Source organism: Megalobrama amblycephala, linkage group LG2 (assembly GCF_018812025.1).
Source record: "Megalobrama amblycephala isolate DHTTF-2021 linkage group LG2, ASM1881202v1, whole genome shotgun sequence".
Classification (NCBI taxonomy): domain Eukaryota; kingdom Metazoa; phylum Chordata; class Actinopteri; order Cypriniformes; family Xenocyprididae; genus Megalobrama; species Megalobrama amblycephala.
In genome coordinates this window covers 2,081,232-2,101,642 of record NC_063045.1, presented here as the reverse complement: position 1 = coordinate 2,101,642, position 20,411 = coordinate 2,081,232, and the positions used below count along the sequence as shown (strand labels likewise).

The 20,411-nt window shown below is 37.2% G+C and overlaps 2 pseudogenes; one reads left to right on the top strand and one right to left on the bottom strand.

Moving 5' to 3' along the window:
* Window positions 1-967: 967 nt before the first annotated feature.
* Window positions 968-2,145, top strand: LOC125263014 (annotated as a pseudogene).
* A 10,871-nt stretch (window positions 2,146-13,016) lies between these two features.
* LOC125263013 lies at window positions 13,017-19,919 on the bottom strand (annotated as a pseudogene).
* Window positions 19,920-20,411: the final 492 nt, after the last annotated feature.

Genomic DNA, 20,411 nt, shown 5'->3' with positions numbered 1-20,411 from the left:
TCACAACCATCCAGACCATCCTGCTCCTCGGGTCAAGGTAGAGCCCGTCGTCGCCCCATCCGGTTGTCAGGAGCCGCCCGTGGAGGAGGGGGTACTGTCACAGAGTCAGTTCCCACCACCAACACTCAACACACATCGTCACCGGATCTCCACGCTCCACCCACTCGTTCACAATCAGAGTACTGATCAGTGGCACCTGAACCTCATCACACCAGCACTATAAGAACACTCACTTCCCTCACTTCTGTGTCTGGTCTTGTTTATACATACCTGGACTCCTTACTTCTCATTCGATGTCTCCGTGTTCCCATTCCTTCGTCAAGTCTTGTCTTCCCACGTTGAAACTCCTGCAAAAGAGAAAGGACTCTGTTATTGCTCAGCTAAGTGAATATACTCTACGTGCTCATATTTGCAATCTACTCACCTGTGTTGTTCCTGTGTTCGTGCCTCTGTTTCTGAATAAACCAGGTGTTGATTACTTACCCTCTTGTTCCCGTCTGTTGTCTGACAGCCACGTGACGTCACCTTTTGGAGCTTGGGTTCCTTGCTTCCTTCTCCTTTGACATTTGATATTCAACAGTTTTGATCTGCCTGCATTGACACCATTGTATGCGAACTGAACTGAGCTGGATGACATCACTGTTTACTCCAGTGCTGATATAGATAAATTAACTATACATGTATATACATGTTATATACAAATATAACTATACTCTTACAACGGAATGAATCAATACTGAATTTACTTAGATGGACAATGACATAATTTTCTTTAAGTGCAGTGCAGCCAAAAATTATATACCAGTTATCACTGTAAAAAATTGTAAAAGCTATATAAATACAGGTGACTTGACTTGACTGACATATCTTTAAAAAAAGCTTCTCAAGAGAGTATTACAAGTATTACAAGTATTACAAGGCAATTAGCATGAGACCAGTATCCATATATATCACACCAGATCAACCAGATCACACAGCACTCTGTCAAACATACAAAAAGAGATTGTGGTAAGATTTTAATTATTTTAATTATTTCATTTGAAGAACCAGCATATGCTACCTTTAGCATATTAAACATATTTCTGTTGGATAACAGGACTGAATAGCTGACTATCTGATCATTTTAAATCATCCAACATTCAATTTCAAATGAACCTATTTTAGTGCATAATGATATCACTATCACAAGACTTTGCATATCATTCCAGATGCAGCCACCAATAGGGAATTAATCCATTGCCTTAGTATTTACTCTCTCTGGACTAAATGAAACAATGGGAAACAGATTTGTGTTTTTTTCTTTGACTGCATTGTATTATCCATTAATTGTGTTGTGTAATGTAACCATAATTTACACTGTAATCTCGCAGAAGAGGCTTCATGAGCCAATGTATGTCTTTATATGTAATTTGTGTATAAATGGACTTTTTGGTACTGCTTGGATTCTACCCTAAATTTATTTATGACTTATTATCCCAGTATCATGTGATTTCTTATGCTGGATGTCTGATTCAGATATTTGTCATTTATTCATCTGTTCTGTGTGACTTTTCAACATTAACAGTGATGGCATATGACAGATATGTGGCAATATGTAGACCACTGGAGTATCATTCAATAATGACCAATCAGAGGGTTCTTGAATGTATCCTTTTCTGCTGGCTTTCTCCATTTTTTTGCATGTGTGTTGCAATTGTATTAACATCAAGACTAAAATTATGTGGCTCTAGTATTGAAAAGCTATATTGTGAAAATTGGTCAGTTGTTAAACTTTCCTGTTTTTCTACAACAGTAAATAATGTGATTGGGTATGTAATCATTATTATATATTTTGGACATGCAGTATTGATATTTTGCTCATACATTCACTTGATTGGAAAATGCAGAAAGTCAAAAGAGGGCAAGCATAAATTCATACAAACATGCGTACCACATCTTCTTGCACTGCTCAATGTGAGTGTTGCATTGCTGTTTGACGTGCTGTACACTCGTTATGGTTCAAAAAATTTGCCGCAAGATTTACGTAATTTCATGGCTCTAGAATTTTTACTCATACCACCTATTTTAAACCCCCTCATTTATGGACTAAATCTGACAAGACTACGGAAGCAAGTCATGCGAGAGTGTTTTTCAAAAAAGAAGTGAAAATATCGGATTGAATAAGTCACAAAGATTTTTATTATCTTACATATTCTAACCCTAGACTCTTTGTGAGCAATTATTGAAACAACTTGTATTATGGAAATTGTTTTATTTTATTCAAAACAATGTACAATTTGTAATAGCTAGTAGGTTTGTCCTTTTCAGCCATATCATAAGAATTTGCCATTTATTTATTCATTTATTTATTTAATTGTAGGAAAAGAAATTATGTAGGCCTACACTTATTTTTAACTAGATGGATTTAGCCTAACTTCCATACTATTAAAAAATGACTGTAATAATGTTTTGAAATTTAGTGGGGCAAAACTCAGGAATGAGATTGGCCTCAATTTTATGTTTTTAGTATTGGTCTCTGTATTGTATTGCTGGAGATTGAACAGTTAAAGTGATATGCTCAGTGCATCCCGAGATTAAAATGTACTGCCTGCTTATAATGGTCTGCATTTATGAATGAAACAAACTTAACACGTTCAAAATCATGTATGATGTTTTATAGTTGTGTATAGTTAAGTGCATAAGAAATCTAGCAGCAGAATATCCATTTTGAGTGAATAGCAGCAGCAATAAATAAACCTGTTTAAAATCGTTTTATGTTTTACAAGTTGTGTATGATGAAAGGAATAATTAAGCATAACCAAAGCAAATATGAGAACATGCATTTTGAGTCAATAAAAAACAGCAGCAGGAAGACACCCTTGCTGTGAAGTCACAATGAATCTGTTTGAGCATGATAAATAAATGCTCAGGTGGTTGGTGGGGGTTATAGAAGGTTCACATTGCTAAAGTCACAAGTTAAATAATCTATGGACTTCGCTAGCTCAGATAAGCCACTTTCACGAGAGTACTACTAACTAAAAAATATCTGTAGAGAGTACTAAATTTACGTTAAATAAGAGTGGTCGGCTGCTGTTACAGATACTCAATTAAAAGTTTCACAAGATGTTGAAAACATTAGTGTCAGCACAAACATTTCAAAACATGACTACTGAATTTGAATATTAAACATCAAAACTAAACAACGTTCAGTTAAAGGTGCAAGAATTTTGCAGTAAAATATACAAAAACCACTAGGCCAGTGTTATATATTTTGTTCACTTGAGTACTTACAATATCCCAAATGTTTCCTAAATTGCAATTTTAATCAAGGCTCCGGGACGTGTGAGGAGTCGCCTGTCAATTGTGCCATACCCGTGTTACCCTCGGTTTCCGGTTTATTTGGTAGAAACCATGAAAACACCAAAGACGCTATAATATATGGCATGTTTTTTACAGACAATGGAACAGCTGTTTTAATATATTTATAGACAGAAAACTAATTATTGTTATATCAACACATATAGTCTTATATTGTTTAAATCTAATTTTCTTGATTTTTTACCATGCTTTACCATGCCTCAGAAAAAAAAACACTATTTGTGAAGTAGCTAACATAGCATAATCAGATGCAGCTTTATTTTTAGTAACAGTAATACAGCATTTTCTCCATCATGCAATACGTTTTAAGATGATGCTATTGCATTTATCAAAACAAGGCAAATGAATCTCAGGTCTGCATATCTATATGGGAGTTTTTATATCTAAATAAGTACAGTAGCTCACCTTCTGTCAGAGCAAAAGTATTTGCTATGTTAAAACAAAACATTAAATGAATCTCAAATATGACAGCGATTAAGCTTTAAACAAGTAATATTAGAGGGATATTTTGAATTGTTTTATTATGGGCTGTCAGTAAGAACTAAAAGCAAAGGTTAGGCTGCTAAATTTTAAAGATTTATCTACAGTAAAGAGCCTTAAATCCTAAATTAAGAACACATTTGCTAAAGAAAAATAAATAAAGCTTGGGTCTAATTTAAAAGTCTCTTTGTTCAACATGATGGAACAAAAGAACAACAACCCAAGCCAAAGATAACACTAGATGGTGACAAATCACCACTATATTACAGTATTTCACAATTGCTAAAACACATTTCTTGAAACCATCACTCATTTTCTCAAAACATTAAACACAAATCCAATCTTCAAACTAATTTCACAAAACTTCTGACTCTTATGGCAAAATCAAACAAAGCTTTCAGATCATACACACATTAAGCAAAATATAAACACATACAGATCATTCATTAGACACTACATTAAAAAATGGAAAACACAACATCCAGAACATGAGGTTACAGAAAAAAAGTATATTGTAACACAGTAAACACATTTTGCCATTACATAAAATGTATAGAAATCACAAGTAATGTGAATTTAAAGTATACTGTATGTACTGCAAGTAGAGTATTATATTCAATATTATATAGTATTGAATGTCTGTATATACAGTACTTACATACTGCAAACATACAGCAGTCTAAATGCAAATGACTAAAGGGTCAAAGAAAACTCTAAATGAAAAGCATGATACAGTACACACACACACACACACACACACACACACACAAAACAAAGTTCAGAGTCAGTGAGAGATTCATTCTGCTTCAGCATCATGTCTTCATGTTGGGTCCGGCCTAAATCAAGTCAAGTCACCTTTATTTCAATTGCAATTTATACTACACAGATACTAGTCTAGTCTAGTATAGTATAGTCTAGTCTAGTCTAGTCTAGTCTAGTATAGTATAGTATAGTATAGTATCATATAGTATAGTCAAAGCAGCTTTACAGTGATAACAGGTACATGATGATCAGTAATGCAAAGAGGGTTCATTTTGGCTGTACAGCTCTAAAAGAAAATAGTGTCATTGTTCAGCTGAAGTCAGTTCAGTGTTGATTCACTTACATTGTAAAGACCATCAATTATTATGTAAATTACTGTAATTATTTTCCTCTATAAAGCAGTTCTGCAGAAAACAGTGATGTCATCATCTAGGCTAGCTTAGTTCAGTTCTCATCCTATAATGTCAGTACTGTCAGATCAATAATATTGTTGAATATTATTGAATATTGTTGAGGACATTTTCTACATCACAGGCAATGTCGTCTCTTGCCAGGCAAAGGGAAAAACCTGTGCCGGATCCAGCCTTGACAGCCTTGTCTCCACACCTCTTGCTCTTTCTCCTCATCATCCTCTTACACATACTCTTCCTCCTCTACTTTTCAGATTGTTTCCATCTATTGTTGGTATCATCATTCAGCACCTGTGTCACCTGTGCACTCTGAACTGACCTATATTTTATACAGCTGATTTGATCACATCATTAGAAATAAGTGTGAACAATTTTGAGTCATTGTGTTTAAAGGATGACAACTGTGTTGTAGTTGTGTTTAACTTTTGCCACATGTATTTACCATTTTGCATCACAGTGCAAAATGTGTTTTAGTGAGTAAGAATGTGTTTAGAGTTTTGCAAAAAGAGTGGATGAGATTTGCAAACAGTGTCTTAACTACCTGAACTTGTTTAAGGTTTTGCCTACAAAGTGACTGATTCGACAAATGGGTTTAGGCCACTGAGCATTGGGTTCAGAGAATGGGGTTTAGTGTTTTAGCAATTGTGAAATACTGTAAGACTTTGTTTGGAAAGATTATTGAAATATGAGGGATTTTTACATGACTGCGCACCAAATTAGAAATAATTGTGCATCATAGTATTATAGTATTCATTGTTCCGTTACTGATAATTTTACAGGTTTTTTTTTTTTAAACAATCGCTAGGACACATTTTTCAGTACTTAGGTCACTTTCTTCACACAGTTCTCCTAACCAAATTTCACCTTGGCACAGCAGTCAATTTCACATTCAAAATGCACTAAATCTACCAAAACACTTCAAACATGTCTCAAATCAACTCATTCCTCCAGAACACCAGCAAAGGTTTTCACCCAAACACACTTTGTCAGTCATAAAACACTGACCTAAAAAAAAGGTTTCTTTTGTAAAGTTTCTTAACAAAACAAGAATAACACACTCTATTGGTTATAATTCACTACAGTTTGTATGTTATTTGAAAGATGTAGTCATTGAATGCACTTTGTGCCAAAGCAACGATAAATGATCCACAGTTTAGCCCACATAGATTTCTGTTGTGCTCACTGTGTGAAGAGTTTTGAAAAAATGACCCAAGTATTGAGAAATGGGTCCTAGCAATTGTAAAAAAACTGTAATGACATAAAACATATTTTTGACTTTCTGAAATACTATGAAATACAGTAAGTATCAGCACAAAATAAACAGGTAAAGCTATGAATTAACCAGCTTTTAGGCAACAGCCTATACATTTGATATATACGTGCAGATGAGAACATATTTAGATGCTAAACCCAACTTTTTTTGTGGATAAAATTAAATGAGCTTGCAGTTGGTCCGAATGTCTAAGACCACATTTAAATTTTTTTGAACAAATTATGTTTCCCCTCAACCTTTAAACCTGAAAAAAAGTGTTATCCAGCATGTGAACTGCACTGTACAAATATCAGATGTTCTTGTTTCAACTGAAGCACAGGTTACGTGGAACATTCTCAGATGGTTTAGCATCCATGCCAGCTTGAGCCCTCCTGTCAGGGACACATACTACTGTGAAAATAACTGTGAAAATAAATTTTTCCCTCAGATTGTTATGATGAAAAAATAATCTACAATGAAAACCACTGTAGTATATTTAAAAAGAATGAACATTAGAAGTATCGGTAACACTTTACTTGAAGGGGTGTGCATAAGACTGACATGACACCTTCATAATCATGACATGACACATGTTATGACTCTATTATACAATTATTTGACAGAGTATTAACACTTAATGGCATTTTAATGACAAATTCAATTTGTACCACTGTAGTTGAGGTCAAGAAAAATATTCATGATGCTGTTATAAAATTATTTGACAGAGTATTAACACTTAATGACATTTTAATGACAAGTTCAATTTGTACCACTGAAAAAAAAAAGGTTTTCATTCACTCAATTGTCATTTTTAATGCAAAGATGACATTTTTGAGATGTCTTTGTTATGACAACTTGACATTATTTATCTTTATGAGTTAACATTACCATGAAACTGTGGTTGGTTTTGACATGAGGCCATTATAATAGTGTCATGAATATTTTTCTGACCACTTTTTTTCAGTGGTACAAATTGAACTTGTCATTTAAATGTCATTAAGTGTTAATACTCTGTCAAATAATTTTATAACAGTGTCATGAATTTTTTTTTTACCCTCCAACAGAAGGTCAGATAATTATGGAAGCCCGTTTCTGCCACTAAATAAAAAAATAAAAAAAGAGTAATTGCGACTTTTTTCTCAGAATTCTGACTTTTTATCTTGCAATTCCGAGTTTATATCCAGTGGTGGAAAGAGTACTGAAAATTTGTACTCAAGTACAAGTACTGTTACATTGCTGAAATAATACTCAATTACAAGTAAAAGTACTGGTGTAAAAGTACTTGAGTAAAAGTACAAATTACTCTTCTCAAAAACTACTCAAAGTACTAAAATTACTAGTTACTTTTTAGCCGACGATATTTAATGAATTGCCTAATAATATTCAATCAATCAGTAGAAAATAGCTACTTTCAACAAAGCACTTTCACCTTATTCATGAAGTGCATGAATTAGTGGTCACAATACTGGAATTTCTAACTTCAATACAATACAAATGATCAATATTCAGTATAATTTTAAATACCAATAACATTGATCAATTACCATTACAATAATCTCACTTAAATATTTGATCACTCTGTGCATTTGTGTCTTTACAATAGAGGTAACTTTGTTGCAGTAGCTCACATGCAGCACAAGAAAGCTTGATTTAAAACTGAATTGAATTTACAAAAAAGACAGGTAAACAGTCAGTAATAAAATAAGAACAAAAACAAATTACCTCAATTCAGTTGAGGTATATGAAATATAACAACACTGAATTTGTATATGCCCTGTATCTTAGAAGGGTTAGTTTCACCCAAAAATGAAAATTCTGTCATTAATTACTCACTCTCATGTTTCAAACTCATAAGACCTTCGTTCATCTTCAGAACACAAATTCAGGTCTTTTTGATGAAATCTGAATGCTTTCTGACCCTCCATAGACTGCAACGCTTATTAGCACTTTTTATGGCCCAGAAAGATAGTAAAGACATAGTTAAAACCTTAATGTTATGAAGCGACCGGAATACTTTTTTGCACAAAATAAACAAAAAACCCCACTTTATTCAACAATTTATTCTCTTCCATGTCAGTCTCTGACACTGTTGACGTAGTAAACACAGTGCAGCACTTCCAGGTTCTACGTCAGAACGTCGGCTCATTATTGGCCGGATTTCAGTACAACATCACATGCATGCCATGCGCTGTGGTGCTCACACGAAGACCATCAGAGAATGACACAGAGAGAGGAAATTGTTTAATAAAGTCATTATTTTTGTTTTTTGCACACAAAAAGTATTCTGGTTGCTTTATAACATTAAGGTTGAACCACTGTAGTCACAAGGGCTACTTTAACAATGTCTTTACTATCTTTCTGGGCCTGCAAAAGTTGCAATTACGTTGCAGTCTGGGGTCAGAAAGCTTTCAGATCTTCATTTGTGCTCTGAAGATAAACGATGGTCTTACGGGTTTGGAACAACATGAGGATGAGTAATTAATGACAGAAATTAAATTTTTTTGGTTGAACTAACCCTTTAAGAGCCATATAATATGTTGTTTATTTAGATAAAAAGAACATCAGAATGGTTTGACCTTTAATGTCTGTATGTAGTGATGCAGTTAGACAGACTAGGTTATTTATATGTAAAAATCATACAAATGCCCCATTCTGAAACATACATCTACATTGTAAAGAAATTAAAGATCCAACTTTGTTTGTTGAGACTTTCTGGTGCATTTCACTTATAGCCAATAAGATTTCCTGTAGCATTTTCATCGGCCAGGCATTCTGATTGATAACTTTTGACAACGTTTAATTTAAGAGCACGGAGAGATTCACGATTGCACACTACACAGAGTGCGCACTCATAAGAGGAGAGGCAGTTCACTTGTATATTTGAGAGCTTGCGTCGTTTTCTGCCATTACATGAATGTGCTGTCGCGTTACAATAATGCGCTCTCCACAAACCTGTGCGTATGATTAAAATTATGTGCAATACCTGCAATACCTGTGTAGGGTCTGCACAGTCTCAAGGATGAGCAGGTCCCACCATAAACTGTGTTTAAGCCTCAATTCACGGAACTTTGGTTTGTAAATCTTACATCGATTCTGGCCCGGCAGACACTAATGGATCACGAGACTCTTTTTATGACTGTTTCGATAAGTCCCCTAACCTCTCCTCCGCGACTTCAAAGGGGGTGCAACGCCACGGATCGGGTTCTAGGGACCAGGTCCAAATTCCAAACGGTCATAAAAGGAAAATACACGCACACACCCACAGACACATACACACACACGGCTCCCCTACATAGAGACTGTATGCACAAACATTATACCTACAAATATGAATGTATCGGCCATTGTAGTGCTCGCTGCATGTATGTGTTACTAGTGTAGAATTGACTGTAGTAGGTTAGTTTTCATGTGAAACTGTAGTAATAGAGTGTAAAGGGTATCTTCTTTATATGACGAGAGACACCTGTCGAGTTTGATCTCTCCGTAAAGCTGTGAATCCGAGCTATTCACTGATGTACGTTACATTTCTGTCAAATGCATCGTTCAATGTTTAATAACACTATGAAGAAAATGCATTGATTCAACATACCATAAATTGATTCGGGAGACAGGACAAAGGAATGTGGAAACCCGCCAAATTGCAACGCTAGCATTGGAGGACGTTATCAAGAAGGCGTTCTGGTCTGTTGTCTTTAAAACACCATGACACGCGTCTTTTGGTGGCACAAGTTTTCTGCACGAGTTCCTGCCGTCAAGACGGACTCTCTTCTTTATTTTCCGGTCATATTACAACAGTTAAACCTTCGTTTGAAACTTCGCCGAAACAACCTCCGGAAGAAGAAGCAACTATCAAACCGAGCGCTCCGAAACTCCAAGCACCCTGACTAACCTATGCAAGTATAACGTTATTACGATTTTAAATACTGAGGAGACTTACACACTGTTTCTGCCTCTCCTTCTAAGTATTTGTATTTACTGATGAGTTGATTTATCTGTGTTTTAATATGCTGTCGTTCATAGAGATTTCCGGCCCGAGAATTTTCTGTCGTGAGATGGATGCACATAATTATTAAACCAGAACTAATCATATATGGTTTTTTAGTTTGGGTAGAATCTACGATTCTCTGACCCAGTTTGTTTGCTGGTTTCCATGGCTGAGAGAATGAGAATGTGCAATACATGGTGTTTTCCGCCAACTGGCAACAATATTAAAGGAGCTGTGATGTTGAAATACTATTTCAAAATATTGGACCCGCCCCCTAAACTGGCAGCACGCAACAAGGGGGAGCACAATGACAATGAAAGCTTTAGCGAAAATTAACTCAAAGGGGAAATATTAATAATTATTCACAGATTATTAATTATGATTAATTATGAATATGCAAAGACAGACATTCATTAAAATTAACATTACAATCAGACCTGTTCGTCCACGGATTGTTTATTAATTCGCACATTTGGAAAAATAATATTTCAAACTACTCACGTAGAATATTAAGAGGCTTCATTAGGCTGCAGTGTATTGTGCATTTTATTAACTAACTCACAAACACATAACTAAACTAACAAACACATAACATAACATACATAAAGTCACACACACACACACACGCAAGTTTTGATAGTGTTGAACCGGAAGAGATGAGAAACAAGTAGGTGAACTTAGCATGCAAAGGTTTCTTAAATCGCTGTTTATCTGCAAACATAAGAGCGTTGGGGTATTTTTATGAAGTTGTTGCTTTTGGGTGATGAGCACATAAGGGGCCTAGTTGCGGCCGGGCCTAAAGGCCGGCCGCAAGGAGATTCTCCAGAAGCAAGGAAGAAGAAGAGAGGGAGTACTGTTCGCTGGTTTTTATCTGGTCATACACCTCTCAGTTGTTGACCCCTTTAATTCTGGGTGGCAAACCCCTCCTGTCATTTTACAACCCAGTTGGCGTACTCAGTAAGGTATGGATGTACGCATACACAAACAATTAAATCTTCCCGAATGTGATTTTACAATAACATTTAACAATCATCAAACATGCAGCGAAGTAGATTACTTAGCTTCTGTGTTCTGTGTGGAATGCAGGGAAGATTGCATTTTCTCCAAACCACATTCCTCAGTACAAGTTCCCGGGGAAAATTACAGATTAATTGTGTCTGATTTGCCTCAAATGAGGAGACTACTCAAAAGTACTGTCGTTCAGAATTTTTAGATGGATGCAGAGGTTTTTAGGTTGGGTAGAATCCAATTCTCTGAAGTTTGTTTGCTGGTTTCCATGGCTGCAAAACGACTTAATTATTGGATAAACAGTGGTTTTGCAACGTGAGGAACGCACATAGTTGTAATTCGTTACTTCCACCTCTGTTTTGTTATATTGTTATTTGAAAGATGTAGTCATTGAATGCACTTTGTGCCAAAGCAACGATTGCGTTTTACTTTAGATATAAAATTAAAATTGTCAGAATTGATTTTACAAGAGTTTTTATTAATTTGTATTTAAGTACTAAAATTACAGAATTCTGACTTTATATCACGCAGTTGTGAGTTTATATCTCACATTTGCAAGATAAAAAGTCAGAATTACTCTTTTTATTTTTTTATTTAGTGGCGGAAACGGGCTTCCATAGATAATAAACCATTTCAAATTTCTTAAAAAAGATGACACTGTTATAAAATAATGGTAACACTTTATTTAAGGGTCTTTTTGCTTATTACTATTAGCATGCATATTACTAGAATATTGGCTATTTATAAGTACTTATTAAGCATATTAATACCTTATTCTGCATTACCTTATTCTACATTCATAATCCTAGCCAATACATAAACTTTACAATTAACTATATTTATAAGCAGTAAATTAGGAGTTTATTGAGGGAAAAGTCATAGTTAATAGTATATATGCCTTCCCTATACTGAAGTGTTACCAAAATATTGTAATGTAATATTAACCCATAAAGCTAAGTAGTTTCTTAAGTTTGATAATTAATTTGCTATGTCATGTTTTTATGACATGTTATGTTGTCTTGGTAATGTCAAGTTATCATGACAAAAACACTGACAGGTTATGATGTATTGGTTCATGTCAAGTTGCCATAACAAAGACATCTCAAACAATGTCATCTTTGCATTAAAACTGACATAATTGAGCAAATGACACTTAATGAGAGTTGTCATAAACATGCATAAAACCTTCTTCATATTCATAACGTGTCATGTCATGATTATGACGGTGTCATGCCAGTCTTATGCACACCCTTTCAAGTAAAGTGTTACTGAAGTATATCCACTAGTGGGACAAGAACTTTGGATCCTACTGTATAAAATCTGAAAGTAGACAAAACATTACAAAAGATTATATGCTTTTAATCATGTCTTTGGTTGTCTACAGCTTTACATAGAATTACACACACACACAGGTTTGTTTTTGTGAATTGTGGGGACATTCCATAGGCGTAATGGTTTTTATACTGTACAAACCGTATTTTCTATCGCCCTACACTACCCCTACCCCTAAACCTAACCATCACAGGAAACTGTGCACATTTTTACTTTCTCAAAAAAAAAAAAAAAAAAAAAAAAACATTCTGTATGATTTATAAGCCTTTTGAAAAATGGGGACATGGGGTAATGTCCTCATAAGTCACCCTCTCCTTGTCAAACCCATGTCATTATACAAATTTGTGTCCTGATATGTCACAAACACACACACACACACACACACACACACACACACACACACACACACACACACTGTATTTCACAAAGATCATGAAATTGCCAATATTTTAGGCACTTTTAGTTTTGAAGTATAATAACAGTTTGTTGATGCACACAATCTCTGGGTTATTTTAACAGTACATTTTCTGATCTCTTTGGTTCGAACACCATATATTACTGGGTGCAAAAGTGGTGGCAAAAGTGTTACTTGGAATGATATAAAGACATTCATCTCACTAGACATAAGCACAGTCAATCTGTGATATATAACAGAAAAAAAAAACTGTGGCAATGGAATAGTTTATGAAGATTATCAAATGAGGAAGGCATGTTCCAAGTGCCTTGCTTTGACTATTTTGACACTTTTAAGTTAACAGAAATTATTTTAACATAAGACAGCAATATCAGGAATGTAGGGAGCACAGATAAACACACTATAAGGAAACCATATACATTGCTTAAAATGCTAAGACTACCCACACCACATGATATGTTAATGATTGAAAGATTATCACAAAATAGCTTATTAAAGCTGCAGTAGGTAACTTTTGTAAAAATGTATTTTTTAAATATTTGTTAAACCTGTCATTATGTCCTGACAGTAGAATATGAGACAGATAATCTGTGAAAAAATCAAGCTCCTCTGGCTCCTCCCAGTGGTCCTATTGCCATTTGCAGAAATACACCGCTCCCGGTAAGAAACAACCAATCAGAGCCAGGAGGAGTGTCTTAGCAGTGTCAATCAAGCTCGCGTGCGCGCTGATCTCACCCCTCTCATGCACAGCGCCAGCGCATACAGGCGTTAAAATTCAAGATTACCGGTGTGCTGCAGCTTTGCTTATGGCGGAAAAACAATCCAAACTGCCAATTCCTCGAGTGGCACCTGCTCATAAAATAAAGACGGGTAAACGGAAAAAGATGACGATGATAAAAAAGCCAAAAAGAAAGAATTAGATAGAGCCCGAAATAAAACGAGGGTAAATATCGGAGCGGCTTTTCCGAGGTGGAGGGAGCTACGTGTCCTGAAAGGATTAAAAACCGATGCAGAGTCAGCCACATTTCTGCTTGACAAGTAAGTATCCCTGCTTGATTTGTTTAATTTTTTAAGAACTACACAACTAAGATAATTTTAAAACAGGCCTGCCCGTCCCCTGCCTGATGCTTCTTCTTCTCCCTGCCCAGTGACTCCTCGAAGTATTCCTCGTTGGAGCCCATTGACTCGGTGTCAAAACTCTAGCCGCATAACGTACAGATAAAATGTCACGCACTGTGCAAAGCAACTATTGAAACCTACTAATTCACTGGCTTGTCATGTTGCTGAAATAATGTACTAGCAAACCTTATTTAGCAACACATATCGATAGAATAATTACTTGCATACTGTAACGTTAGTTACCGTTAGCTATATTATCATACTAGCTATTTATTACTTACAGAAATAGTGCAACATCATATAGTTACATTACATGTATTGCAAAATACGTAATGTTTTGAGGACCAAGTTTGTAGTCAAAGTATGGGCAGGCCATAGTCAATGTAAATCATATTGATGATGTTTCGTCTGTACCAGTGAACTGTTTATCCCCTTACTAGCCTGCGCGTTCATGGCAGGCTCTGTTGTGATGGGGGAGGAGCTGTGGAGGGAGGGCTGTAGCGCAGCATAGAGCAAGGGAGTTGTGCTTGTTCAAATTTTCAGGCTAAGTCAAGGTTTAGCTCCCTACAGCAGCTTTAAGAGTACAGCTGCATAAGGGAATTCTTGATGTCAAATATATTTGACCAGCAACTGAGAAAACAGGAACCAAGTTGCTTAACATTAGCCACATTCTAATTTTACTGGGATTCATGATAATATGGTACTGTAATGGCTTACAAATGGATACATACCTATCATAGGCCATTACTGTGAAAGTAGAGTAAGTGCAAGCAGCATAAATACTAAGCAAATAGACTTGGAGAAGACACCCCTCATACGAACTAGTGTGCCAATCAGTTAGGAGATTTGAAAGAACTTTTGGCCAAACAGCACTGCTTCCGAGCAGTCCACTGCATATCAGGTTAAACAAAAATATATACATTGGCTTATGGAGACTTGATTCTAAGTAGATAACAAGCATTATAAATATGTTTGCTAAGGATGCAACTGAGTAAACTAAGAAAATAAAAATAGTCAATACATATTTGCATGGACCCAGTAACTCATATGATGAAAATACCAGATCCAAACCAGTAGACTTGTTCATCCTTCAGGCTGGAAAAGAAAAGAATGAAACATGAAAACACAGTGTCATTGAATTACATATTAAATATTATAGTAATAATATTAATAAAAAGTTAAATGGTTGTTACATCAACTTTAAATATATATTGTATATTTTAATCAATATATTGTGGTATGTTTCTAGAGATGAAATTATGTATAATATTAAAAAAATAAATAAATAAATAAATAAAAGTGACATCTGAAAAAAAGTAAGAAAAAAGTAAATGGAGGAAAAGGAACAGTTGTGTAGTAGTTTCTCACTCAAGCCACCACAAAGAAGTAGTATCACAAGTGGCACCAAATTAATATTGTAATTTTTGGTCACACATCACTTAAATCCCTTTTTGGGCATACAGTGGTCTTACTCATAGCAGGTACAACAGCAGCTTTTTCTCATATAAGGTGGGCCATAGAACCGTCAAGAACCCTACATCTGTGGTGGTGCAGGGCAAACCTAACCAGGCCCACCCTGTGGAGGCAGGCATAGCTGCAGTTCGTTTAAGGATAATTGTAAGGACCAAGGTTAGAACAAGGCTGTTATGGCCGAACGTAGGAACAGAGCAACTTAAATACACTCACAGAAAATGAGGCACAGGTGAGAACAATAGCACATGAAACAATGGCGGGAACCTGAAATGAAACATAATGAGGGCCTCTAGTGGCCAAAACTAGTCCATAAACCTAACAATAATATTATTGAACTTTTCATAGTTTGTGAATAGATTGAGACATTGAGAGCACCAACTAGGATGAGGCTGTAAAAAAAAAATGACAGCATTATATTTCCTTTTACATATTTATTTTTACATTTTTGTCAGCTGTGGGGGCCTCTAGATTTACTCTTGTAATATTGGCATCTAATTCAGTCATTGTAAATCTCTGTGGCTTAAAGGTACGTTGGCCCAGTAGTGCACAACACAATGAAATTAAAAAAAGCTAACATAAGTTTACAACACAACAAAATAAAGCCACAACACAACAGAATAAAGCCACAAAACAACAGAATCAAGCCACAAAACAATGGAATCAAGCCACAACACAATGAAATTGAGCCACGATGCCCCAAAAGGCAGTTAAAAAAATTAATTAAAAAAAAATCTATGGGATATTTTGAGCTGAAACTTCACATACACATTCAGGGGACACCTTAGACTTATATTACATCTTTTAAAAACATAATCTAGGGCACCTTTAATTAATACAAATTATACGTTTTAACCACTTGGTGGAATTGGCAGACGTTCCCTTCATCATTCGCCGTGGTAGTGCTTCAGATCATTCACAGGTATAAATATGAAGCTATTGTGCACGTAGGTGATTTTGAATTAATATTTCATGTTGATATACAGTGATAACATACTGTTGGAACTAATCATGGTATTGGTATTGATATCACTGTCAACTCTATAACATTGGCAAGGAAAACTAACTTTACTGAGCTCTGAGAGCCCCCTAGTGGTTGGGAGCATTTACGTTGTGTTGTGGCTTTATTTCATTGTGTTGTGGCTTTATTTCATTGTGTTGTGGCTTTATTTCGTTGTGTTGTGAACTTATGTTTGCTTTTTTAATTTCGCTGTGTTGTGCACTACTGGGCCACCATATAAAGGGAACCATTATGCCCCTTATTGATGGAAACTTTGCAAACTTACGCATGCTGCCATGTTATTTTTAGAGAGAAGAGACTTTCTCCTAGCACCCCTTCCCTTCCAAACAAGCCATACTTGTTCAGTTTTTTTTTTTCTAATTGTTCTGTCATGAACTGTAACATTTAACATGCTGGAATTGAAGCATCCCACTTTCAGTGAGGGAATGTACAACTTTTCTTATTTTTAAAACACAATTGAAACGGTTTTTGAGAGAGACCCAAACATGCGATCATGTGAACTGCATTCTAATTAGTTAAGTTTGTAAGATGGGCCTGTGCAATATCCATATTTTATTATTACTTTTCTTTCTCTTCCTCTAATTAACTTGTCGCTGTATATTTTAATGTTGACTGTTGTATTAGCATGTCTGTCTTTGTCTTATTGTGTTGTATATTGTTTTTCCTTTCTTTCTTTTTATGTGTAACATCTACCCGCCAGGGGGTCTGCAGATGGAAATTAGCCTAAGGCTATAATCTGGCATATTTACATTTGTCTTAATGTTCATTAATATGCATTGTTCCCCCTTTTCTTAACCCTTAAATGCATGACTGTTTCGCCAAACATTCTTACATATTCGGGTCTTTATCGACCCGGATCTATATCTAACACGGAAGGATCTCTACCTGTTGCGATAATATAAAACTCCTCTGATATTAGAGTAACAATTACAGAAGTATAAAATAAATTGTATTTTGTTACCTTTTGGAGCTTGAAAGGGCTCGGTTTGAGCAGATGTTTTATGTTTTCTGTCTGAATGAGTCGTCACTTCAGCATTGTGTATCAGACATTGCCACCTTGTGGAATAAAGGTGAATTGCACTTATTCCGTCATCTAAGATTCAATTATTGTTGTGCAGAAAAAAATATACGTATACTCATACACACCTCGGGTCGTTTGCGACCCTATACAATTTTTACAAAAAATGAATACAAAAATAGGCATTCTTTTATAATTTTATGATTTTTTTCTTGTTATATTTTTTATAATGAATTGATTGAGGAATACCAAGAAGGTTGATGTCTAACTTTAAAAAAATGAATGAGGAGGAGGGTAATGAATGACGTTCCGGGTCACTAAGGGTCACTATTTAAGGGTTAAATAAATAAATAAAATAGAATAAATAAAAATGAGGCCTGTAGTTCTTAGGTTTTTTGCAGTTTCTCTGAGCATTGCATGGTCTGACCTTGGGGTGAATTTGCTGGGACATTCACTCCTGGGAAGATTGGCAACTGTCTGGAATGTTTTCCACTTGTGAATAACGTCTCAGGTTACGTATGTAACCATGGTTCCCTGAGAACAGGGAACGAGATTCTGCATTCAAAAACGCTATGGGGAACACCTCCGCATGAACCGGTGTCTGAAAACAATATCAACTCATGACAATCCTATTGGCCGGCGTCATCATAGCGTGACCCGGAAGTATATAAGGAGCACCTAGAGAACCAGTATCTTATCATCTGAAGGGACTGTTCAGCAGGCAGCCCTGATGCATGGATAGAAAAAACAGAATCTCATTCCCTGTTCTCAGGGAACCATAGTTACATATGTAACCTGAGACGTTACCTTTCAAAAGGGAACTCAATTCTGCGTTCGAAATCTCTATGGGGAATGATATACCCACGCCACCATGCTTGAGGGGAGTGCATGCCACAAATGGCTTGTCACGCTAACACAGAGACAAGAAGGTAAGATCCAAATGCAGCTTTAATGGGGTAATCCAAAACGTAATCCACATACAGGCAAGGGTCAAAATCCACAAAGCAGTCACAAACAGAAAACAAAGAAAACAAACAGAAGCTGGTGACATAAAGTGAAACCACGATAACAAAAGCAGAGACAAACCAAGTATAAATAGACAGACACTAATGAACATAACACAAGACAGCTGGGTGCAATGACGGGATAATGAGTCCGGGAAGTGGGTTATGGGAAATGTAGTCTGTGGAAAACAAGAGTCCGGGTTGGAGTGTCCTCTAGTGACTGATTAGGGCACTCCCACTAGTGATCATGACAGTATCCCCCCTCAAAGGAGCAGCTACCAGACACTCCACCAAAAAAACCCCAAAAAAACAAAAACAAAAAACAAACCAAGAAAAACTCTCAGGAGGGAGCTGGACAGGAGGAGGACCAGGGGGAGGGATGGTGGGCCAGGTCCAGAGTCCCCGACTGAGGGCCAGGGGGGAGCCGGAGGTGGCGCTGCTGGAGGAACTGACCAAGCAGGTGCCAGCAGGTCTGGGGTCCTGGCTGAGTGCCAGGGCGGTGCTGGAGGAACTGACCAGGCGGGTTCCAGCAGGTCTGGAGTCCTGGCTGAACACCAGGGCAGTGCTGGAGGAACTGACCAGGTGGGCTTCAGCAGGACTGACAGCCTGGACGGTGGCGGCAAGGCAGACGGCCTGGGCGGCAGGGCAAGGCGCTTAGGTGGCCAATGAACGACCTCTGGGGTGGTCTCCGGGCCCACTACGGGCTCTGGGTAGGCCTCTGGACCTATAGCGGGCTCTGGGAAGGCCTCCGGGCCTTGAGGGATGGAAGAAGCCTTTCTCCACTTCCTCCTCCTCTTACGTGGGTGAGGCGGTGGCTCTGTGCCTACCTCCTCTGTAGGTGCCGGAGCGAACTCATGGACTGGAACGGACTCACTGGCTGGAGCGGGCTCTGGGGAGGTCTCCAGGCCTTGAGGGATGGAAGCCTTCCTCCTCCTCTTCCTCCTTTTACGTGTGTGAAGCGGAGACTCAGTGCCCACCTTCTCTGTGGCCTCTGGAGCAGATTCACAGGCTGGAGCGGGCTCACTGACTGGAGCGGACTCACTGGTTGGAGCTGCCTCTGAAGGGGCTTCTCAGGCAGGAGTGGGCTCAGGAGCAGACTCACGGGCTGAAGTGGGCTCTGGCTGAGCAGGTGTTGCCCAATGGACTCTATGGGAGAGATAACTGACAAAGCCCCAAAAGTCCAAGACCTGCAGCCCCTCCATCTCCCATTGAGGCAGAGGGTCCTTGAGACACTCATTAAAAATCTCCTTTAGAGCAGAGTCATTATATCTTAGCCCCACAGCCATGGTCCAGAAATACTGGGCAAAACACCCTACCTCCCATTCCCCTTGTCGTAGGGCCATTACTGCCCGAAGTAGAGCCATACGCTCCCTCCTAGTGGCTGGCGGAAGAATCCTGAAGCTCATGCTGCTGGATCTAAGTGTGATCATGGTTTCTGTCACGCTAACACAGAGACAAGGAGGTAAGATCCAAATGCAGCTTTAATGGGGTAATCCAAAATGTAATCCACAAACGGGCAAGGGTCAAAATCCACAAAGCAGTCCAAACAGAAAACAAACAGAAGCCGGTGACATAAAGTGAAACCACGATAACAAAAGCAGAGACAAACCAAGTATAAATAGACAGACACTAATGAACATATCACAAGACAGCTGGGTGCAATGACGGGATAATGAGTCCGGGAAGTGGGTTATGGGAAATGTAGTCTGTGGAAAACAAGAGTCTGGGTTGGAGTGCCCTCTAGTGACTGATTAGGGCACTCCCACTAGTGATCATGA